Below are 25,734 nucleotides of genomic sequence, written 5' to 3'. Positions count from 1 at the left end.
AATGAACAATAATTTTCATAGTTTCAGAGAATCAAAATTAAGAGGACCTTTAAAGCTTTACATTTCATCTACTTGCACCCGTATTGTTTACACATGATAGATATTTGATTCTCACCTGAAATTACTTTAGTGTACTTTTAAGCCAACTTACACAATAGGTGCTGTAGTATTTTATCTACTTGTTTTGTTTTTATATGTTTCTTCAGTATGCATTTATTCAATTGGGTCTACCAGAATCATCATTATTTTTCATTATATGTATCCTTCTGAATATTTTAGCAGTCCCTGAGGCTTGCAGGCAAAGAAACTGGAAGGGTAGGAGACCCACATGATGAATACAAGCTGTTGATCATAGTCTCTTGAGAATGTTCTGCATTTAAATACTTTAGAGCTGTAAAAGATTTAGATGGTGTTGTAGTCCCATCATGTCAAGTTCTTATTTCAGGTGTCAGAGCAAGATGACCTTTATAAAGCATGTTTAGTACATCTATATATCCTGTCAGTGATCAGGTATTTCTTTTTAAAAAGAGAGAGCTCAGAAGAGGGTCTCTTCATTCTTCTGCCTCAGAAGAGGGTATCTTCCATCTTCTGCCTTGTGTCAAGTCTGCCATAAAACTTCTGACCTTGGCAGGTTGTTTTAATTCTGCAAAGAAGACAAAGGTGATAAATTGACTACAGTACATGCTTGAAATTTCACATTTTGAAGTACCTAACAATTGTTAAAAGGATTAAATAGGCTAATAAATGGAAGATACTAGAATATAGGTCGTTCCAGCATGCATTTATTACCATGACTGCTGTTATCAATGATGATTAGTTATTATTATGCATTAAATTACTGCTGTGACCTCTATAAATTAATTTACCATGTATAGTACAGTGGAAGTCCGATTTTGGTCCTAGGTTTGTATCCCCCTAGGAGAATATCTTTTTTTATCTACTACTACACGTAACAATTGTTTGATAAGTCTTCTAGTCTTACATCTGGTAATCTGAGGACTTTGTTGAAGATAACAATATGTAATATAAAAACCACTGTTAATCCCTATCATTTGGTTTGAAATCCAGTATCATTTTTAATGTCTTTGCTTCATTTTTATTTTGCTATTGTTCTTTTTGTTTACTATTCTCTTTAAAATAAAATAAAAAAGGATATTTGTGCTATACACTTTTAGATGTTCAGTAAACACTTGCTTACTAATAAGGAGGAATAAAATCATGGCTACATCTTCAATACTGGAAAAATGCATTAAACCTGGTAATGTTAGTAATATCAGAAATTACAGAAATATATTAAAGAATCTCTTTTCATTTTGATGGAAAGATGCCAGAGTAACCTAGGTCAGAACAAAGGGATAAAAACCTACACAGTACCTCACTAAGTCCCTTTCTTTGCCAGTGTCCAAGCTATGCAAGAGGGAAAGAAACATGTTGATCAGCTTTCTGTCCCTAAGGCAAAATAGCTGAGCAAATCAATTTAAAGGAGGAAAATTTTATTTTAGTTCATAATTTTAGGGGCTTCAGCTTATGGTCAGCTAGATGTATTCGTTTTAAGCCTGTAGTGCAACAGAATATCACAGTGCTGAATCATGAATGGGTTAATGTATTCATGAAGTCAGAGCTTGAATGACCCAATCACCTTGGATCAGCTGACATGACCCAATCATCTTGGAACTGTTTCCAACCTCAGAACACTCAGGCTGGGGACCAAACCTCCAGCATGTGAGCCTCTGGAGAAAATTTAAAATCCAAACCACACAAGAAATATGAAATATGCATGCCTTTTTGTATTTTAAATGATATATAAGTAGTTGAAAGGAAAACATTTTGCCTCATATGATTGTGGAAAGTATTGTTTGTCTTGAAACTAATTTATTATGTAGTTGTATATATTTCATATTGAGCAAGTGATAACTGTAAAATTGTTTTAAAAAATTTTTGCATTACTTGAATACTTTCACACACAAAATTCTACTTGTACAAATTGAGTTTCCTTATATACTTATAACTATATAACAGTGCAAATAGTATTAGAATTTTATTAACAAATAGTTATTGAATGATGCTTTTAATCTGTGCTGTTCTTTGGGAGCAGGAGGATTAGAAATTCTATTCTCAGGAGCAGAATAATGTAGTATATTACTACTGGCTCAGTCAAAGTATGGCCCAATGTTTCGGGTGGGGGAACAAAATGATACATGGGAGACTGGACTTATAAACAGATAAGGCCAGACCATGCATGACAAGAAAACGCTGACCAGCTATCTCTGCAACGTCTGGCTTAGAAAACCCATCTATAACTTCTGCAGCAGTTGGCTCACGATAGTCAAGATTTTCAGGCCATTTTGAGATCAGTGACTGCCATTTTCCAAAATTTTGCCATGACTTCCAACTTAGTGTCAGTCAGAGAAAGCCACTAATGTTCCCCAAGACTGTATCATGAGTTACTCTGCTCTACTAGCTGCAGCTCCACTTTCTTATTCCAGCAACCTCCAATCAGAGCACGCCAGGAGCCTTCGCTTTCCCAGCCCTCTGTTGGCCTTTGGGTGTAGGCCAAACAGATAAAGATGGCTGCTTCCCTTGCTGTAGCTATTTTGAAATAAGTAGCACCTGGTTATTCACATGTGGGTGGTCATTGTTTATTTCCAGAGACAACAGACGTAGAATTTCTGAGAGTGAGAAGTGAAGGGATGAAGGGACAGTGAAAAAAAGGAAGAATGAGCAGTAACTCACCATTGGGGTATGAGTGAATAATATGTTAGAACTGGCAGTGACAGAAAGTAGGAATTCAGGAAGTACAGAGGTTTGGGCACCAACAGGACACATTTTGTTTGGTACATTTTAAGTTCAAAATAACTGGGAAGTGTGTAGGCAGAGATATCCAGCAAGACATTTAGAAAATAGCACTGAAACTGAGAAGTACACTGAGATCTAGAAATACTGATTCGGAAATCATCCTTGCAAGGAAAATAAGTAAAACCAAATTAATGAGGGCAAGTTTTCACGGGACCATGTAGAGCAAAGAGTGGATCATAAAATATGTTCATGCACTCACTCGTCCATTCCTTCCGAAACGCCTGAGTGCATCTCTCTCCATGGGCACCGTACTTGGTACAGAGGACAGACGTGCTTTAACACTGTATATTTTAAAGGGTCTAGGAAGGAAAGAAAAACAAAGAAAGGGCTGTAAGGAGGACATCATCATCCAAATATGAAACAAAAGCAAACAAACCAAAACTAATTTATTTGAAAATCCAGGAAGGCAGTGGTATGATCCTTAGAAGAACTGACTGTCACAAAGGCGGAATTGTTTCACACTGACTGAATGGTGCAAACCTTCCATTGTGATGATTTAGAAAGGAACATGGAGCTCGATGTGGTGTTGCAAGCATATAGTCTCAGCGTTGTGGGAAGCTGAGTCAGGATGATTGAAAATTCATGCTCAGCCTGGGCAATTTAGCAACTAAGAAATATCCCATCTCAGAATAACGGAAGGGCTAAGGATGTTGCCAGTGGAAAGGTCCTGACTTCCATCTCCACTACCACACACATAAAAAGTAGCATGGGACTTGATATCTTGGTATCATTGGAAATATCTAATATATCATGATCAGAGTTGTTAGGATTTCAAGACATCAGAAGTCAGTACAGAGTATCCATTCAAGAGGACATTGGAAAATAGGTTGAAGAGTTAGGATAGTCAAAGATGAGCTCTTCTGTAAAAGTAATACTTAAAATTGTAGTTAGAAAGAAAAGAACAAAAGGAATGAGAAATTTGTTGGTGTTAAACAAAGCCCAATGATCTGTTGTAATTCAGGACTAGCAGAAGGGAATGCAAATAAGATTGTTAGGAAGAAACACACCCTTTCTTAGAAATAAACTCAAGAGGAATGGATGAAGGTATAAAAATAGTGTTGAAGTATAGGGTTGGAAACTTGAAATTTCCTATGTGAATAATCATCCAGTTAAAAATGTAAGAAAAGCATATCCAGAAAGAGAGGAAGTAGACAACATATGACTTTAGTAGATATTAGGAAAATAAAGTATAAGCAATTTTTGCAAAATATCATGAAGTACAAATACTACAGCTCTGTGGTAGTATAGCAAAAAAACAAAACAAAACAATATAAATGGCAGAAAAAATTCAATATAGCATCTTTCTTCTCCAGATATTAGAATCCAGAGAGGATTTTATGAAACATCATCATTTAATTGAATAAGGGAAGTTTAAGGAGAGAGAGAACTTCAAAGAAGAGAGAAAAGTTTAAGGAGAGAGCGGTGGTGGGACACTTCAGATACATGATCGAGGACTAGCCCATCTTAGAAATAAAGAACCTGAACCTTAAAAAGATTTAAACAGCCTGCCCACATTGTTAAATATTCTGATCTATCTCTCGGAAGTGGAGCCTGAAATTCTGAATTTATAATATGACCAGACCTATCAGGGAGAATCTGTATTTTAACAATTCAAGTGATTCTTGTGTGCAGTTTTTGAGATATATGGCTGTTTATTCTACTTTTCCCTCGGAATTAACAATTGGAGGGAAAATATGATAAAGAAATAAGAGAACACAGGGTACTTTCCACAGCTTTACTGAAGTAGCCAACCATAGAGTGAAGCTACAAGGAGACCAGAGGCCTCCAAATACTGCTCTCTCTTTACAGATGGAGAAGGGCATGGATATGGTAGTCTTTTTTTTTTTTTTTTTTTTTTTTTGGTTTTTCTCCGGTACCGGGAACCGAACTCACGACCTTGCGCATGCCAGGCAGGCGCTTTTGCCGCTGAGCTAAATCCCCAGCCCCGGATATGGTAGTCTTGATGGCAACGAGACAGTTGTAAGCTTATCTCACATGGTGCAATTTTGAAGTGAGATGGAAATGAGTGTTGTCATGGTTACCCATTGATTTACATAAAGGTCAAACTGATTCTGTGAACTTTCACTTATTCTTACAGATTTTCCAATATGACTATTTCCAGTAACTAAAAGGTGATTGTATTATTCTGAGAATTACAACTTACTATTTTAGTTTCTTCTCAAGTAAATAAAGATCCATAATATGGCACATCTTATAATGAGCATTTTCATTTCCTTAAGCATTACCAATTAGTGTGGCAGAGTGTTAGTTTAGAAATATGACCGTTACACTCACAAGAATTGTTTGTAATACACTCATCTGTAATTTGAGGTTACTATTGTCAACCATATCAACACATCCAATTATTTTTTATAAAATCTTAGTGCTTTGAATGATTTAATGCTGCATTTTCAGAACTGTGATATTCAGAAGACAAAACATTACATATAAGGATGTGTAAATTCTGGATTAAGGCATTCAAATCCGGCTCTGTTGAGCAATGTATGGCAAGTTAGACAGCTACAAGACATGAATCCACTATTGAAATATCTTTTCAATGCTGTTTTTCAATGTCTTTAACAATGAAAATCATTGCAACCACTATTTTCATTTAATAAATTTTTAATGAGGATGACACATTACATAGACATTTTAGATTTTATGAATAAAATTTAAAAATTGGCATACATTCATCTACAAGGATAGCAAAGGGACCTTTGCCAACAGGCTACAGGATAACTTCTAGCCTATAATACTTACCAGCAACACTTTCAAATATAATTTCTAATCAGGTACTTTTTGTGTTGTAGGTTTCAAGTAATTTTCAATTATACAAGAAATCCTTCCCATATCCCTGGAAAGCTAATGTTCAGTCTTAATGTTAGTTAATTTATGAATACCTACCTCAGTAGATTTTAGACTTTGGAAGACAGAGATAATAACTTTAAATGTTATTTTAATTTCTCCCAATATGTACTACTCTATTTCATAGAATAATGCTAGTAAACTCAGTCAAATTGGAGGTCTGTAAAGAATATGCTATGGAATGAATTCTATAGGACACTAGAAGGAATCCTATGACCCCTGGTTGCCATTTTCCATTCCTATCAGCTTTTATCCTCTGATAACAACAAATCCATTTTGTTTCGGTAGAATTTATTTCTCACTCTCATTGAAGAAACATTCTACACAAGTCTGAGGTGCCACACCAGGCTGTGTCTTCCTATCTCCTTGCTCTGTTTGGGAGTGTTGGAGACCAGAGAGAGTGTGTTAGCTTTTGATGGCATAAAACAATTGCTACAGCTGTAGGCATTAATTCTGTATTCCAACCCCCAAAGAAAAGGATGAAACAAAGATGACATACAAGCTTTTTACATTCAGTGACACTTCCTCAACTTTATCGACTGTGTCCACATACATACTTTTGCCAGTACTCAATATCTTGGTACTGAGGCCAGCAATCGGTCTCTTACTCCATGTGATCATAAATTCATCTGAAAAGCAAGGGTTCTCTGAAAAAGAGCAAGATGAGCTTTAAAATGCACACTAACCATTGACCTAATAGAGTCAATGTATTGCAATTTCTCTTTTATTATCTTCTATTACACTTATCTACACCTCACACAGTAGAGTACCTACTACTATAGCACTCATTAACAGTTTCCTAGAGAATAAAAGAGTACTGATGACTTCTTTATGAAGAACAGAGATAATATGTTGTTTTTTGTTCAATAGAACAGCACTTACCTACTTAGACATAAACAAATTTTTATATTTTTATTGTATGAAAAAGTAAAAACAAAATTACATAACAAAATAAGAGAATATAGATAATACTCTCTGTATCATTATCTTCAACATCATTACTCAAAGTTTAGGACATAGACAGCTGCATCCAACTATGAATTCGGAGAGCTAGCCTTTGAAACTCAGCTCTGTCACTTACTAGGGGTGGCCTTGGACATGCTTGTTAATCCCAGTAGTCGATTTTTAATGAAAACAATAAGTTTGTTCAAAATATCTCATAGAATTTGAGGTAATGAAATGAGATGAACTTAAGTATTTGATATACTTCTAGGATAATATTGCGTATTGTAATGTCTGATTCACTTCCATGTATGATAATCTGTTCTAAGAGTTAAATAGTATAACTGCTTCCAAATAATAAATTTTTTGCTAAACTGCAGCAACTCTTAAATAAGGTGATCGATAATGTTCACAAGTGATTAGATTTATAGACAGCATCCTACCACATTTTTATTAAAACTAATGCCTGCAGCAATTTTGCATGTGTAATAAACTATGGAGTACTATGCAGTACAATGGTCTATATTATTCAATGATTAAGACAGATGTAGCAAGTATAAAAATAGGATTAATATATGATGATCACATTTGTGTGTATGTAGGTGAATATGTGTACACTTGATACTGCTAACTGAGTGTAGTAGATTTTGTTCTGTGACATAATATATGCAAAATATTTTATGCCTGCTAAAATATCAATCACCCATAAATCCCACAAGAAGGAAATAAGATCATAAAAATTTTCTGCTTGTTTTTCATCCTTGCTTTAAACAACCTAAATTAAAGCAATTAATCTTAAATCTCAATAATTTCATGTAAGCTGATGTAAGTGCTAGTGCTTTTTCAGACAAATATTGTAGTCAAAACTGTCAAATTAAATGTACATTAATTACTCATAGAATAAAATTTCTCAATATTGAATCACTATCATGTGTTTGGATGAAAACTGAACATCAAAACTAATACAGAATATTTTTGGTTGTACTTTTCTAGGTCTCAGGGTGGTGAACCTTTTCTTTGAATTCCTAACCTGTGATTTTACGGTAAGATGGTAATTAAAATACCTAATTTTAGAGTGATTTTCTTTTTTAAAATTCCATTTAATAGTGTCTAGTTTTTAATAATAAAGAGACTTGGGATGATACACTTGATATTTTATCATACATGTTGAATAAACTATGAGATATTTTCTATCAAAAAGTTTACATTTTGGGTATATTATAGTAATAGAGTTATTTGATATTGTCTTTCATAGGTATTTAAGTGAATTTAAAGACATGGTACAGAAAAGTAAAGATTTATACAACAGAAAAAATACTTTGGACATGAGTGACAATTTTATATATTAAGTTTTTCATAGCAAGGTCTATTTGATGCCAATGAATAGAGACAGCGAGTTATTTAAAGTAAAACTTATTTTATCACCTGTCAAGATTTATCAAAAGTAGGTTCCTGCATGAAGACTTGATGTCCAAGCTTCAGGGAACTGAAAGTAACATGTTATTGTGGAAGTAAAATAAGAACTAATAAGTGACTTCTAAGGCAAGTTTTGGACTATTTATTTACACAATAATTGACTACAAAAATATACATGTATATATTTATTTGTGTTATGAAAGTTATAATTTTTAATAATTTATAGAGTTTATCTGTTTTTAAATAGGAAACATGTTAAAGGTATAGCTTGTAATAAATATGGAAAATCCAGATAATTTGAACATTTGTACCATAAAGTTTATATGTAAGAAGTAATTATATTTTTCATGAGGGCAATTGATGAAAACTGTTTGAATGAGTATGCAGATTCTTGACATGTATTTTGAAGATGGTATTTTAAATGGTTGTAGATAGTACCCACCTTTGGGAACTCTATGGAGTGATTTTTGGTTGGACTTTTTATATACATGTACCATAGGATTATGAAAAATGAGTCTCATAGGGAAGCAAAGAGATATTCCTTAGTCTTACAAGGAAGATTTTGCTAGTAATGGAAGAAATTTTGATGAATTATTTGGATACATGTAGAATAGCCAAGACATGTACTTTAAGATACACATTTATATAATTATAAATTATAACTTCACAAATAAAACTAAATACAAAGTTTCATAAATTATTTCAATGTATAAAATGTTTAAAAGAATATTTAAATATTACATAATGTTAAAAATATTTACCTATTATATAATATCTAAAAGAATTATTGTTATCCCCCAACTTTTGAATTTTCTTATATAAATATACGTAGAGAAAATTAGTCATCTCTTATATATGGTCCCACTGAATTATAAAATGAATATATTCATATAGCTCACACTCATGTAAAGGTAAAAATTTGAAGTAGCAGTAGGAGTAAGTTGCTGTCCCTATTTTGCTTTAATATTATTCACTGTTCCCATAGTACACAAACAGTATCTTAACTTCTAAAAGCGTAACTTCCTTTCTTTGTTTTGCACTCTATAAATTAAATCATACAGTGGGTTCTATTTTCTTTTGCTGACTATTATGCTCATGAGAAGAGTGTGTGTGAAGGCAAATCACTCATTTTCATTGCTGTGTAATATTCAACTATGTGAATAGTCCAAATGATTGACCCTTTCTAACATCATAGGACATTAAGGAACTTCATCCTTTGTATGAATAGTGGTGCTACAGATATCAAGGACATGTCTTTTAGGAGTAAATGTATGCATTACTTTGAGTATGTAGGATATACAGAGAGATCTACTGTCTATCTATCTATCATGGATAAATCCTGTTGGAGTAGATAAAGACAGCTTAACAAAGCGGCTATCAGCTTTTGAAAGCAGGGCATGAGAGTTCAGTTGCACCTATAGCTACCAATATTTTGAAATTTTTGTCTTTGTAATTTTAGTCATTTTGGTAAGTGTGCCATTGCATTTTAATTTGAATATTTTGAAGCCTAATAATAAACATTTTTTATATTTGCCGTGTGTCTCGTTTTTGAAGTATCCTGAATTTATTGTCTTTCTCTATTAGCCCGTCTGTCCTTAGATAATGATAGTGACTGTCTTTAGCCGTGCTGTTGTGGCTGTCTCAGTGTCATAAATCGACTCAAAACACAGAACTTTCATGGTCAGTTTGACTTTGGGGCAGAACCAGAAGTCACATGTTAACAGATCCTATAAGTAAGGTTCACAGTGTTTTCCCGAGCCTGCTTTGCATGGACTGGCACTTTGCAGCAGCGTTCACCACGCTGTTGTTTGAACGAGGACTCCCAGAACTGCTCCAGAAGGTGGCAAGAACTGTGGGATCTGTGTATTCAAAGTGAGAGGACAGCCGGGCCTGGTGACAGCCGGGCACGCCTGTAATTCCAGCACTCAGGAGACCGAGGCAGGAGGATCGCTGTGAGATCGAGACCAGCCTGGGTTGGGCCATCCTGAACTGCATAGCAAGACGCCGTCTCAAAGAGACCACCCCCCAAAAAGTGAGATGCTATATCTGGAAGTAGGGGAGTAGATGGCAATATTGTTTTTACTATATTAACTTTTAAAAATTTAAACTGTATATTTTATATACATTTGTAAACATTTAAACATTGCATATTTTATATGTATTTGTAATTATATTTAAAAGTATAATGACAGAATGCTTAATAGCTAAATTAAGTAAATTATCACTACTTTCATACTTACCTATTAGGTTTATATTAAAAAACAACAAAAATATATTTAGCAATTTTTCTGTGTTTATTAAATATATATTTTTTCATGGACAAAACAATAATTCCTCACATCACTATTTTGTACCTGACAGGAAGAATGATATAAAAACCAGTATTATTTCTGTATTAAAATTCTGAGTTAATTACGCAAGTTTTTGCCCCAGATTGTACTGTCTTATTATGCGTGGTCTTTGTATTAGATTTGTTATTCTTCTTGAAGTAATAATCTTGATTTTGAACCATTCATTTTTATCAATAATAATTCCTTTTTAAAATTATTCATATATTCTAAATATTAGTCCTCCATTTGAGCAGTTGCTGGCAAAGTCTTCCCCATTCTATAGATTGTCTCTTCCCTCTGTTGCTTGCTCATAATGAATGTAATCATTAGGTACTGCAGACAGGTACTAATAAAATAGAATTTAAAACAACACTACTTAGCAAACCAAAAATACCTTCTAGTGATATCAGTAAGAACTGGCATAGAATTTTATTGGATCTCTAGTCTGGTTAGGAGGACAATAATCTCTTTGATTTTAAAGAAATTGGAACAATTTGGATGAGAAAGGATAAGGAAGGTGAAAAAGGTTTATGATCCAAATAAACAGCATCTTTGAAAAATTTAATGATTACTGCTTTATAGTTAGTTCTACTGTACTGAGTATTTACATGTAATGAAAGGAGTGTGTGTGTGTATGTGTGTGTGTGTGTGTGTGTGTGGTGTTTTTATGAGAGTGAAGGGGAGAAAGAGAGGAAGGCACAGAGGTTATACATATTTTAAACTCTGAAACATCAAAATTAGGATCCATTGTCCCACTATTCTTACCTACACCTGAAAAACAATAGTTAATAATGCATATAAAATATTAGACAAGTCATAAATTCTCTAAACAGCTATAGCTTTTGGAGAGTACTAGTTTTCTTTAATTAAGCATAGACTTTTAAAATAATCATTTGTCCAGGTATAAAATGAACTTACATTAGTTGTACTAAATTCTTGAAAATATTATATAAAAAAATATTAGTAAATTGTGTGCAAGATAGTTGCAAGGACTGAGCTGGACTAAATAGGAGCACACTTTGTACTTTGAATGCTGACTGTGAAGGGGAAACCAGGACACGTGATTACTAAACTGTAAATCAGCCTCCCAATAATTACCTCTTCTAATGCTCACGATACTCCTGGGAGGAAGAGATATTAGTCCCAGTAGAAACAAAACTTGAAGAAGATAAGCAACTTGCTCAAGTCACCGAACAATGGTAAAGTATAATATAAGTAAGGGACATAACAGATGCCATGAGAAAGGAGAGGAGCAACTACAAACATAATTATGTATATTCACAATCAATGTATTCTATCAAAATATTCATTTAAGAAAAGAAAGTGTTTATAAGGTAAATAAATTGCTAGGATTCCAATAATTTTCCCTGGGCCAAATTCAGTGATCTTTTCCTGATGTTGTTGTTAGTATTATTACTATCGTTATTATTTGTGCTATTGCTACTCTAGCAATGCCATAACTCCGATTTGCACTGTTATTAACACGTGCATTGTGTATGTGGGTCAGGGATGTGATAAACAAGTATATATTTTCCCATTTTTCTAGTGAAACCTAACTTTGACACTTGTACGCTGTCTTATTTACTTTGTCGTTACTGGGTCAAAGTATCTGACGCCCACAGTTCAAGTGAGGAGAGGTTTACTGCAGTCTGTAGCTGGTTCTGTCCTGGAGTCCACGCCTGGTCCCTTACTCTTCTGCTCTGATAATTTCCTTCTGCTTTGCTTTCTGTCCACCACCTTTAAGGACCTTGGCCCCTCCAGTTTCTCTCACCTTGTGTAAATTGCATTCATCAGGCATTGTACTACACAACAGGGAGGCTGAAGAATACATACAGGATAAAGAGACAAAATAATTTCTAAGATCTTTTTTCTTTCAGTCCTGAAATTTTATGTTTTGTCTATTTACGTAAAAGTAAAAGAACATTGTGATTGGATGCTGAAGCATCTGAAACTTGTGAGATTATACCACTGATATCACAGGGAAATAATGTTTTATCCTATACATCGACAAGAAAAAGGCTTATTTGATGCATGGGCAAAATAACATCTGCTTTTCCCCAAAGAAAGTTAGCCATAAGTACAGTGTATCCTTCTTTAAAAGCTAGTGGGAGAAAACTTGATCGTGACACATGCAGAATGGCTAAAAGAGGACTGAAAGAAGGAATTAGCTAAAAATACTTGTTCGATAAACTGGGACAGCCTGGCCCAATCTGTGCTGGAGATAGTTCTGGATCCTTCAAGCCTCATAATTTTCTACATTTGAGTCTCTCTTTTCTTTGCTTATTTTTCCCAGATGTTTTCTAGTTGCTTGGGGAATTTTCAAGTGCTAGAATAAAGTGGATTTCTACAGTCAAGAAGAGCCAGGATATTTACAATCCCTGAGAAGTGTTGTGTGATATTAGCGGTGATAGCCACTGGGACTCCCGAAATCCCCAGTGGAATTGAGAAGACATCTGGAGGCATGCATTCCTTTGACCTGGGCATTGTCTTTGTGTGACATTGAGTGAACAAGCTCTGAATAAATTTGTTAGAAAGCTTTCTGAAAAGTTGTACAGTATAACCCTTGTTTACAAGGCATTAGCCAAAATTGTTAGCTGAGAAATAAAAGGATAACCTGTGTTTTCATTTTAGTGAGTGTTTTGAAAGACTGGATCAAACAAATATTAGCATGGAGAATTACTGCTTGCAGGAACTAGGCTGTCTTAGTTATTTTCTCTTGTTGCTGAGACAAGTATCCAACGCCCAAAGTTAAGGGAGGAAAGGTTTATTTAGCTCACAGTTTGTAGAGGTTTCAGTCCATAATTGGCTGGGATCAAGGCAGGGTGGCGTCCCAGAAGAGAAACAACTTATGACAGCAGAAGACAGAAAATGCAGGAAACGGAAGGGGAGAAAAGCCTCTTTTTGTCGCCTATGTTGTGTTCAGTCTACCTGGATCAGGGCAGTGCCAATCCCGTCACCTCTGTAAAAGTCCTATGGCTACTAGAGGCTTTGTGGCAACTTCCAGACACAAACCATAACAGAGGTAATAGGAAAGAGTAATACATTCAGAATGATTTAATTTATTTACACACGTATTTTGATACATATACTTAAAACATAATGATAATTAAAACCACCATTAAAAATAAAAGTTAAGTGAGTGAGACTGTGTCTATAGTGAGGATTTTGCCCATGTCAAAGGAATAGTTTTGACGTGAACATGAACCCTTGCTATACAGAACTGAAGCTGGGTTGTTGGAATTTATGGCCATGTTTGAGGCATTTAATGCCATCCCTGCAAATAATTTCCACTGGTGAACAAAAGAGTCGATAAGGCTTAAAAGCTGGTAAGGAAATAGAAGAGCACAATATCAGAGAAATAAAGGGAGGGGGAGTTATTTCTCAAGCCAGTGTGCCCACATTTAAATACCAGTTCCACCGTTTACTTCTGCAGTACCAAAAACTAGCTCTGTTCTCTTTGCCTTGGGTTACCCATTTCTCAAGGGGAAGATTATAAGTTTCTAAAGGATTATTTATGCTCTGGTGTTGTAAACTACTTGTTTAATACAATACCTGACCCACATAAAGGATGCATGTGTTAATAACAGTACAAGTCAGAGTTCTGGTATTAGTAGAGTAGCAATAGCAAAAATAATAATGATAGCAATAATAACCAATAACAGCATTAACATAGGAAAAGATCATTGCATTTGGCCACTTAAAAATCATTGTCATCCTAACAATTTATTTACCATATAGATATTTTTTTCTTAAATGACTATTTTGATAAAATATGTTGACTGTGAGTATATGCAATTATGTTTATGTTTATAACTGTGGTATGAAAAGTGTTTATATAGTAGTCTATCTATTACATAACAAAATAGATTAATCAACAAGAATGCTATTTACAAACCCAGAATAGCCCTGTAAAGAAAGCATTATCTCCATGTTTATCTATTATCCAGAGGAGGTAATGCAAACAATGTGAAACCAATTCATTTTAAGAGTCTTGCCTGTTCTTACATTTCCTGTCTGGTAAAATGCTCTTTCATTTGGACTTGAAATAGTACACTGTATTAGAAAAGAAACATGAATACACTTTTAAACGACAAATTAGACAAACTAGATATAAAAAATTCATAGGGATATTACATATGGAACAAAATCATCTAAGACCAAAGCAAGACATAATATAAAGGGGAAGTCAGTGATTTCCTGCCCTATTATAATGATATAGGTTTTGCCACTTGAACCTGACAGACTTTCCAAACAAAACCAAATCTCCTGTAATGACCAGAGCATTTTAGTGGACATAACAGCAGCATAATAAGACAAGTATGAAAGTTTCTTTTACAACTTGCTTGTAACTTCCTACTTTAATTCAGCAATATCTATTTAATGCAATCATTGCTAATAGGTAAAATCATTATTCTGTTCTTAAGGACTATGTTGCTATCTTCTTTTCAAAATAAAATTCAAGACTAGCCTATATTTTCTGAGAATAAGAAACTGGAAAATTAATGTAATAATACTTCTTTCAGACAGTCTCAATGAATTTAGATGAAACAAAAAGTGATTTTAACATACCACTTAACAAAGGGGTTTTCCCATTCATCCAAAATTACACACACTTTCTAGAGAAAATAATTATGCATCTGAAGATCCAGGCAGGATTCCAATATAATAGTATTAAAAAGTTACATTTATGTAGCTTGACACAATCTATGTATGTGTTTTAATCCACCTAATAGAATTTGTGATTTGAAAAGATTTACTTTTATATCTCATATGTGCTATATTAATTCCTCTGTGTAGAGTAGCTTTATTTTTTATTTATAGGGTACATGAAAAATATTTAAGCATAGCTTCAAAAATACATATAAAATATTCAAATATTGTTGCCTGGTCATTTTCAAAGCTCACAGTTTCACAGAAGTGATAAATTCTTTGAACCACAGACTTTTTCTTTTATAATTTCTATAGTGAATAGAACATTTTTCACCTAAAGTTAAGCTTTAAAAGAAAAAAAAATATGAAAAGCTGAGGACTATTTTAGCCTTTAAACAGTAGGCATACAAAGAATAATAAATATAGGTAAAACTTTAGAGGAGACCATTGATTGCTTCTGTGACTTAGTGTATAACTGACTTTTCCATAATCTTTGTATGGCTGAATTGCTAAGTGAAATGAATTCCACTTTTCACTTTGAGCTTTTCTTGGTCTAATTGAGAAGGTAGTTTGCCAATTATGATTAAGATTCTCTTAGAGGTGAGATGCTATAGCACAGGAATACAGGGTTGTTAATACAATTGTGCAAGCATCATGTTTTATAGCAGGACTATGTAAATGTGGTCCGCAATGCATCTCCCAAGGATGTTTGATGGAACACAGACTTTCAGCAACTCCTGGTGTCCAGAGCATCCCACCCATTGCAGGTGGAGTGAAGCCTGGTTACTGACATTTTAATCCAGTATCCCAAGAGGATTTGGAGGCACCTTGTTAGAACACCTTGCAAGGAATTATTTTTGAAAGCAATGAAGAGCAGAATATATTTTTATATGAAAAAGAAAAGTGTTCTGGTTGAACATGAGGAGAAAAACAAGAGGTAAAATACGACTTGAGAAAATAAAAGAAAGGCCAGTTTTTGAGAGACTTAGTTAAAGGGAAATCACTATTTGGTCTTCAGAAAAACTCCATTAGATGTATATTTCCTCCTCATAATAAAAAAAAATCTAAGACTCTTAAGACAATAATATCTGTTCCACATATTACCAACAGGTCAGATCCAAAAGCTCAGGGTATTTTCACTGAGATTGTCTAGGGCATATGGAAGATGGAGACAAAAAGAATAATTTAAGCAACAATTCAGGGGAAGGTTAACAGGTTTTTACTTTAACTATCTTATTGAAAACAAACAACCAGAGGTGGTTTGAGAACTGAGAAAAAGGAATGTAATCCCAGTCACCCTAGTAACCCAGGCACACATCACAGAAAACAAATCTTATCTCTTACCTGGGAGCGAGTGGTTGGAGATTTGTGTACATTCCTCCTTATGCCATCTTTCTTCCCAAAAGATGTTCCTAAATCCAAAATTAAATGTGTTGTCTTTGAAATTCTGTTAAGACTTATTTCAGGTAAATATAATTTTTAAAATTTTGATCATCTGGATCTTGAAACAGTTTACAAATGCCCTCAATCTATGATAGGAATACATCCCAGTAAACCTATGATAAATGGAAAATATCATAGCTCAAATACATTTAATATATGTTAAGCTCCTGAACATCTAAGCTTAGACATCGTGCAGTACACCGCAGAGAAAGGGTGCCTTCCCTTGGTGATGGAGTGGATTAATAGGAGCTGCCGCTTGCTGCCTTGTCCAGTATCATGTTAATTAGAAAAAAATTCAAAAGTTAAGACTTGGTTTCCATTGTATATTATAAATTAGAGATCATCTATAAAGAAAAGCTAGTTTTATTTTAGGTAAAATATACATTTACATAGTCAGTAAGGTTTAAGCCACTTAGCAGTTATCAGAACTCTGGTTTATGGAGATTCAGTGAAAACTGTTGACTTTTGAACAATGAAACTTTGAAGTTGCCATCCTTCATGTCTGAATTTGTAAGTAATGCAACTGAGACCTAGACTTAGTTTCTGAGTTTCTGGCTTTCAATTCTTCTTTCGGATTTCTAAAAATTCGCCTTGAAAAGTTGTGGGCTTTCTAAGCATCTGAAAGCACAGCACAAACACAAGTAATTCTATCTCTAGTATCCATGGCAAAGTTTTATCCCAGGCAATATACTCATGTCCTGGAAGATCTTCTTAACCTTTCTCCTATCATGGCTTTTACCTAGCACATAATGAAATTTTGCTATTGATGACTAACATTTTTAATTAAAAGGATTTACGTGTGATATTTCTCAAGGATATCTATATTGTAACTGAAATTCAAAAACACTCTTAAATCTCATTTCAATAAGACTTTAACCATAAAAATAATAAGGGCAATGAATCTAGATGGCCCTGTAAGTAATCAGTATGCCTTTTAACTCTCAGATGGATCAAACCTACTACCCTAACTAAACACAGCCACAGTATAATGTTACATATTTTACTAATTGCTATATAAATCCTAAATCAAAATTGTTGAACTCGGCTCATTTCTTTACTTCTGTATTCAACCCTGACAATCTTTATACCAAGTGCTGAATGTAACTTAACCTCTTAGACTTCTACTCTTATATTGTCAACATCCTTTGAGAAGCCTAAGACTAGAACAGAAGGTGTCATGCATGTGAACTAACTGCTGAGGGCATAGTCCTTGATAACCAAGTTACCCAATATACAGAGAAAATAGAATTCTACTTGTGATGGGCATTTTCAAATGATACTTCTGAAAAATGGTTTTGATGAAGTTTACTTGATGTAAAATGCCTCATATAAATCCTTTAGTCTGATACACATAGATTATCACCTGTTCACATGTTTGGATCGATTGCTTCTATCTAGCTAGCTCACATGTGATTCTGATTAAACAAATTCTCTACCTAGGAATCCCCTAGACTTAACTTTTAACATTTATCCCATGTTATTTTTACACTCTGTCTAGCTTTCCCTCTGCTCCCAACATGTCAGAAACAAGTAATTTAGTTGCTAAGGCTTTTCCATTTGTCTAAAGTCAAACTTACCAATTTCTATAAAAATGTGTATGTTATCTTGCTCCCTGTTTGACATACCATGGATATCTGGAAGAATCAAGATAAAACTTGTGCTGATTTGACTTGTTGATAATGAGGTGTTTAGAAAAGCCGTAAATTCATTGAGGGAAAAAAGAGCTTTAGAGAATATTTAAGCTTACTAAAGCCTTGCCAGGATGTATTTAATTCTAGTAGCAATAAAATAGATGGGATTTCATTGTAAAGCTGAGCAGAATTCAGCTTCTAATATGTCAGCTTTACATGACAGATTATTAATAAACTGCCACTGTTATCATTTGATACCAATCTCAGAGACTGCCTTTTTTGAACTTGAAACTCTAATGTGGTTTTTGAAGTAATCTCTACTCTGTGAACTAGTTTCTTCCCTTGAATGTCTTACTTCTCTGACTGTAGGAATTATTGTGGCATTTCATTAATGGCTTCCTTTCATTATTCCAGTATATCTGGATATCATTCAAGGAGTGAGTTCAGGTAGATAAAGATTATTTATTATTTGTATCATTATTATTATATGAAGTTGAAAACAGAGACAGGATAGTATTAAAGAAAATTTAAACTCGTGTTCATAGCCATTTCTTCTTTCATGAGAATGCCACACATCTGCCCATTGACAAAAGGAGAAGCATGGCAAAGGCCATTTTGTCAGTCAGCTCTGCAGTATCTCCACCCACTCCTCTGTGTATTCACCACGGTCTGTTGTAGATTTCCATTTTCTACTGCCCATATGTTCTTGAATTAAACAAAGCACACTGAGCATCTGTATGCACCGGGCGCTGTGCTAGTGTTACCAGGGCCTAGTTAACTAAGAGCCTGTGGGGAATTTACAGTTCTGGATGACTGGCAGGTGGTAATGGCTGCCTCCAGCTACTTCAGGATCAGCACTTTGGAAGTTCTCAGATATATAGGTAACACTGTCAACCCTTTAAAAAATCTTTAATCTTAATGGGAAAATAAATGAGCTACTTCCCATTAAATTATGTTAGTATATTAAGGACAGAGCATTGACAATGATAAAGAATATATACAATGTCAGAGAGGGGCAGTACGTTAAACCTGAAAATCCTAAGTTCTCTCTCAGTGAGTTTTTTCTTTGTGTACAGCATTTCAGTATTGACTTTGTATCTGGTTACACTCCTGAATTTGGCTATTAAATCTAGAAGGCTTTTGGTGGAGTTTTTGGGGTCTTCTATGTAGACTATCATGCCATCTATAAATAATGTTAATTTAACTTATTCCTTTCCTATTCTTATTCCTTTTATTTCTCTCTCTTATCCAATTGCTCTGGCTAATGTTTCCAGAAATATATTAAATAGGACTGATGACAGTGGATATCCTTGCCTTGTTCCTGATTTTAGATGGAAAGCTTTCAGATATTGTCCATTTAGTATGATATTGGCCGTTGGTTTTTCATAGCTGGCTTTTATCATATTGAGATAAAGACCATGTCTTCTGATTTTCTGTAAGCTTTTTATCATGAATCAGTGTTGGAATTTATCAAAAGCTTTTTGTGCATTTATTGAGATGACTTCTATCTGGAAGATATAGTTTTAAAAAATCTGGCTCTCCAAATTGAAAGACCCAATCCAAAAATGGACATCTGAGATGAATATACACTTTAAGATGAAGAAATACAAATGGCAAATAAATACATGAAAAAGTGTTTAACATCTTTGGTCATTTGTAAAAGGCAAATTAAAACAACACTGAAATTCCATCTCATCCCAGAAAGAATAGCTGTCCTCAAGAAATCCACCAATAACAAATGCTGCTGGGATGTGAGGCAAAAGGAATCCTTCTTTACTGTTGGTGGGAGTGTAAACTGGTACAGACACTGTGGAAATCAGTCTGGAGATTCCTCAAAAAACTAGGTTTAGAGGTCTCATTAGAGCCAGATATTCCTCTTCTGGGTCTTTTCCCAGAAGAATTAAAAACATCATGCCACCGTGATATATATGCACCCATCAATGGATAAAAATCATGTGGTAATTTATACAATGGAGTATTACTCAGCTATATAGGAGGAGAAACTTGAGGTTTTTATAGGTAAATGGATGCAACTAGAGATTATATTCATAAGTGAAATAAAGCAGACTCAAATACGTAAACATTGTATTGTCTCCCTAATGTATGAAACTGAAAGAGCAGAAAAGATCCACAATCTATAACAGATATTGTGAAAGGAAAAGAAATGGCTCAAAAGGAAAGAGTACCTGGGATAGAGGAAAAGAGAAAAGAAAAAAGGGAAAGAAAAATTATATGCATATATACAAGATAGCTAAGATAATACTACTAATTTCTTTTAGATCATTGAAAGAAGTTTGTGCCATCACTGTTTGATCAATTTTGCATGGCAATCTGAGCAACTACTTTGAAGATAACAATATGCAGTGTTGTGAATTTCTTATCATTTTGAAATTCTGTATCATTGTTCTTCTTGTTTCTCTTTAATGGATTTTTATTTTGTTTTGCTTTGCTTTTTTAAGACAGGGTCTTGCTGCGTTCTGGCCTTGAACTCACTACATACATAGTCCAGACTGGCCTTGAACTTGCAGCAAGTCTCCTGCTTCAGCCTCCAAAGTGCTGGTATTATAGGCGTGTTCCACTGTGCTCTGCTCGTATCTTTTTATCTTTAAAAAAAAAAAAACCTGTAAATCCCTGAAAATATGATTCACTGAGCTGTAAGTTGCACATATTTCCTTCCTGCTATAGTAAGAATATTAATGTCAAAGCTCTTTACTTGCTAGGCAAAGCTGCAAATAAGGGTTTGTGTTCTCAATCAACGAGTCAACACTTTTTGGGTTTTTTTGTTGTTTGTTTGTTTTTCCAGTATTGGGAACTGAACTCATGACCTTGCACTTGCCAGGCAGGTGCTGTGCCGCTGAGCTAAATCTCCAGCCCAAGTCAACACTTTTTATTTAACATCCATTATAGTTTATACCTAGATGTCCCCCCAAATCCTCATGCAGACATAGGTGCTGGATCTAGAGTGTATGACACTGGGAATGATTCATGGTGTAATGCTAGAATCAAGAGCACTAGGATTAAAGGAGTGAGTGCTCCTCACCCTAAGGGCCGGTAGCCTGGATAAGATATGAGGGACAGAATGAGCTGTGATTTCCTTGGTTGCTTTGCTACCTGCTGCTTGCCTTGAACTAGTTTTCAACTGCCCTGTGCCACCCTGCCTTGGAGCCAGCTGATTATGGACTAAAACCTCTACAGACTATGAACTAAATAAACCTTTCCTCCCTTAATCTGTTGGTGTTGGGTATTTTGTCTCAGCAATAAGAAAAGCAACTAAAAGAGCACCTGTTTACTCTATGTCACATACTCTATAGGCTGGTTTGATTCTACTAAGATAATTCAATTTTCAAAAAATATATTAAAGAAGAATAGGTACAATATCTGTAGAATTTAGGAACCCTGATTATGCTTCTATTAATCACTTTATTTTACACATGTTCTTTACTTTCCTCATGTCTTCTATTCATATTTAAAATAAAAAGGACATACACTGTAAACTTGGAATCATTTCAAGCTTTCAATTATTGTATCAGTTACAATATTTTTAATCCTAGTAACAGAAAGTAACTTCTTTAGACTCTAAGAAAATTTCATTATCGTGAACAAGAAATTAAGCATTGTAAAATTCTATCAGGATTTCATTGAATCTATAGGACAGTTTTGGGAGTATGGCCATTTTCACAATGTTGGTTCTGCCTATCCATGAGCAAGGAATATCTTTCCATTTTCTGAAGTCCTCTTTGATCTCGTCTTTCAGAGTACCATAATTTTCACTGTATAGATCCTTTACTTCCATTGTTAGATTGATTCCTAAGTATTTCAATTATTTAGATGCTATTGTGAAGGGTGTGATTTCTCTAATTTCTTTCTCAGTGAGTTTGTTGTTTGTGTATAAGAATGCTATTGATTTTTGAGTGTTGACTTTGTATCCAGCTGTGCTACTGAATTTGTTCATCAAATAGAAGCCTCTTGGTGAAGTTTTGGGGGTCATCTATGTAGAGTATCATATCACATTGTCAAATTCTGTAGATAATTCCTTGATGCCATCATGGATCTATGTCTGTCAGCCATTTTCCCCTATTTCCTGTCAAAGGTTTGTCCTTAGCCAACACCTTCAATACTGAACGATGTCTGCCATAGTAGGTTTTACATCCAGACACAATCTCCCCAGTAGATGCAAAAGATGCTCTCTTTATCTTCTAAAATTAAAGACACTTTCATGAGAATCTCACCCACTGTCCACAGAAATCCTCCCTTCATATTTCTTTGGTCAAATGCATCATGGCTGCTAGCCTAAAAAGACCAATAACTGTTGGCCTAGATCAATCACATTTACTCTCTGCATCTGGAAATATGTCCCATGTGCTCATACGCTCATTGCTACACACACAATGTAGAAACAAACATTTCCTTACGAAGTAGGAAAACACGACTGCCTTAGGACCAGACCACCAGTGATATCTATTACACCTATTATGCTTCACTGATGCACTATCTGCCTCCTGGATGAATATTTTTATTTTACCCCGGGGCATATTAGATAAATGGTGAGCATGCTTTACAATGACAGTTCTCTAGAGACATTCAAATCAAATCAAAGGGGATGAAACTAGCAACTTGAACCTGCTAGGTAAGTGCTCTACTACTGAGCTATGTCCCCAGCACTTTCAAATCAAAAGAAACAGTTGATTGCTTACTAAGCTGCTTACAACTTATTAGTAAGTAGCTAACTTACTGGTCGATTATTATTTATATTCAAATCTCTTCTTAACATTCTTTAGTGGCTCCTCATTTTCAAGGCAAAGATTCAAAAATATATAGAATAGAAATTTGGTCTTTCCTTCAAAGCTAATGCTCAGTTTCCACCCACAAACACCTACAAACAGATGCCAGTTATTCTTGGTCTGCTACCTTCATCCATGCTGTTCCCAACAGCATAATAATCAAGGCCCCTCAGGAACAACCATTCCTACAGGAACATTCCATCCCTACAGGATCATCCCATCTCTATAGAATTGCCACATCCCTACAGAAACGTGCCCATGACCACAGGAGCACCGCATTCCCACAGGAACACCCCATTCTTACAGGATCAACCCCATCCTCATAGGAGGACCCCATGCCCACAGGAACACCCCATCCCCTCAAGAACACCCCTTCCCTACAGGAGCACCTTATCCTTACAGGAAAACCCTCATCTTCACAGGAACAGCCCCCCCTTACAGGAATACCTCATCACTACAGGAACACCCCATCACTACAGAAACAACCCTATCCCCATAGGAACACCCCTGTCCCCATAGGAACACCCCCATCCCTACAGGAATATCCCCATTCACAGAGGAACACCCCATCCCCACAGCAACACCCCCGTCCCCACAGCCATTCCCTCCTATAATTCCCCTCTAAACTTGACCCACTGTCACATATTTAACTGAAATAAAAAAATTTGTTTTTCTCATTTTTCAGGTTTCAGCTCAGATTTCACTCTCTCTATGGCATCTTTCACAAAATCTTCAGACACTTATATGCTCTTTCATTTTCCTAGTGAGTTTATATCATATTACCTGTTACATCTATTGTTGCATTTTTTTTATCTATGTTACAAACTCTCCACTTCGACTTTCCACTTTCTAGCAACCGCTCTTGCACTCTTGTTGCCTTTGTCCTTGACTCTGAAAGAGCTGATTTAAGGTAAGGGTTACTGTATGCTTTCTATGGTGTGTGCCTAAGTAACAGTCAGTGTTAGGGTCAGTGGCCATAAATCAGACGAACATCCGAGGCAAGTTTTCACCTTTTTTCATATTTGGAAAATAAGACACCCCAGAAAAATACTTCTCAAAATCTTCCATAAAAGTCAAAATGCTTCCCCACTTAAAAATCGGATGTACGGTTGGGGATATAGCTCAGCGGCACAGTGCCTTGCTTGGTAAGCACAAAGTGCTGAGCTTGATTCCTGGTACAAAAAACAAAGGGAAGCAAAGCAAAACAAACAAACAAACAAAGGACAGATGTAGATCATCAGATGATCTCTGGAATATGATTAGCAATGATTCTACCACAAATGCAAACTTCCTTCAAAGTCTAGTAATGCAGGCTTTTAAAATCATGCCCAATTCAACCTCCATTGTGTTCAGTCTCTTACAGTCATGCTGAATAACATATACCCAGTTTTGATTATCACAGACTACTGTTTATGTGTTATCACGTAAAATTTATCATCAGCAAGAATCACAGTGTTTCTCCTGGTACCCTAGGAAAACCATCAAAAGCTCTTTAATGGGCTTAATTCTCTAATCAAAGAATATGGACTTAGCAGAAAATCATATGTGAGTTATAAAATTACTTACTTTGTTCTAGAGAAATTAAGTTTATCATGTGGTAAATAAATAAAAGCCAGAGTTGAAGTCACTAGAGAAGAAAAAAAATCTGTAGGAAAAAGTAATCCTAATAGATTCACATTAAAGTTGTCACAAATGAAGAAGCAGCCAATAAATGATTCATCCTGTGTCCATCATGGTATATTTATAAATCCATCTGATATTTCATGTCTATCAAAAAGCAAAAAAATGAAATTATAGATTTCCTGCTATAGATGACACCATCAGCGCAAGGACTTAGGGAGACTTATTTGGTCATTTTCATTTATTTCATTTCCTTCCATTCTATCCTTGACAGTTTTCACATATATGGTCTTCAAAATCCCAAGGAGCAGGGCCAAAGTTTAATGTTTTGTTTTCTTTTTAGCAAGGACATTTTGGTGTTTCTATCATTACAAAAATAATGAATAATAATTCCTAGTGCTATGTCTTGGAAAATGTAAACAGTGATTTTAAAAATAGTTTCTTTGGACATTTGAGGATATTTGATGCATTTTCTGTTATTCCTTGCATTTTAAAAATATCAGAAATATTTTTCAGTACAATTGGAAAACAAGATATTGAGATGAACTGGATTTCCATGATTCCCTCCCCAGTCATTTTATAGAGTCTCAAGCAGATATGATTGTTCACATTGTGAAACTGTTTCCCATTTTAAACTTCATGAGCATTTTACCTTAAGAAGTTTATCTCCATTTCTCCAAAGACTTCATAATTATTATTTTAAAACCTTCATTTATTCAGTCCACAAACATTCTTAAAGAAAACGGAAGAAGAATTTAGTGAGATTAAAAATGTTTGTTATGGTGGCAAGATAAGAAGAACATAAGTATGTTTTTATTTTATTTTATCAATTTAGATAATTCTACTTTGTAAAACATCTACCAATATTACTAGTAAGTTTTAATAAAATATTTAAATATTACCATTCTGTTTACTAACATAAGATTTATAACTATATATGATAAAGATAGGTATAAGGAAACAAGAGACCTTGAAATTTAAGCACTTTAAGATGACGTCATTTAGGGGTGGGGATTTAGCTTAGCAGCAAAAGCGCCTGCCTGGCAAGCACAACATCTTGAGTTCGGTTCCTGGTACCAGAGAAAAACCAAAAAACCAAAAAAAAAAAAAAAAAAAAAAAAAAGAAGCCGACTGCTGACACACACAAGAACTCAGATGTGCCTCCAGAGGACTATGCCTAGGTGAAAACCGCCATCTCAA

The 25,734-nt window shown here is 34.8% G+C and overlaps 1 protein-coding gene across 7 annotated transcripts in view; it reads left to right on the top strand.

The window, feature by feature from the left end:
• The window catches only part of Ptprd (protein tyrosine phosphatase, receptor type, D), a 2,098,812-nt gene that overhangs the window by 918,753 nt on the left and 1,154,325 nt on the right, over positions 1 to 25,734 (top strand). For all 7 annotated transcript variants that reach the window (XM_013516335.1, XM_013516328.1, XM_013516331.1 and 4 more), the window contains exon 7: positions 7,657 to 7,706. The gene's annotated coding sequence lies outside the window, so the exon portion shown is untranslated. The remainder of the gene's footprint in view (positions 1 to 7,656; positions 7,707 to 25,734) is intronic.

Source organism: Chinchilla lanigera, unplaced genomic scaffold, assembly GCF_000276665.1.
Source record: "Chinchilla lanigera isolate Chin_1 unplaced genomic scaffold, ChiLan1.0 scaffold00033, whole genome shotgun sequence".
NCBI classification, from domain to species: Eukaryota; Metazoa; Chordata; class Mammalia; order Rodentia; family Chinchillidae; genus Chinchilla; species Chinchilla lanigera.
The sequence above is the reverse complement of the archived record's forward strand: the minus strand, read 5'-3'. Positions and strand labels throughout refer to the sequence as shown.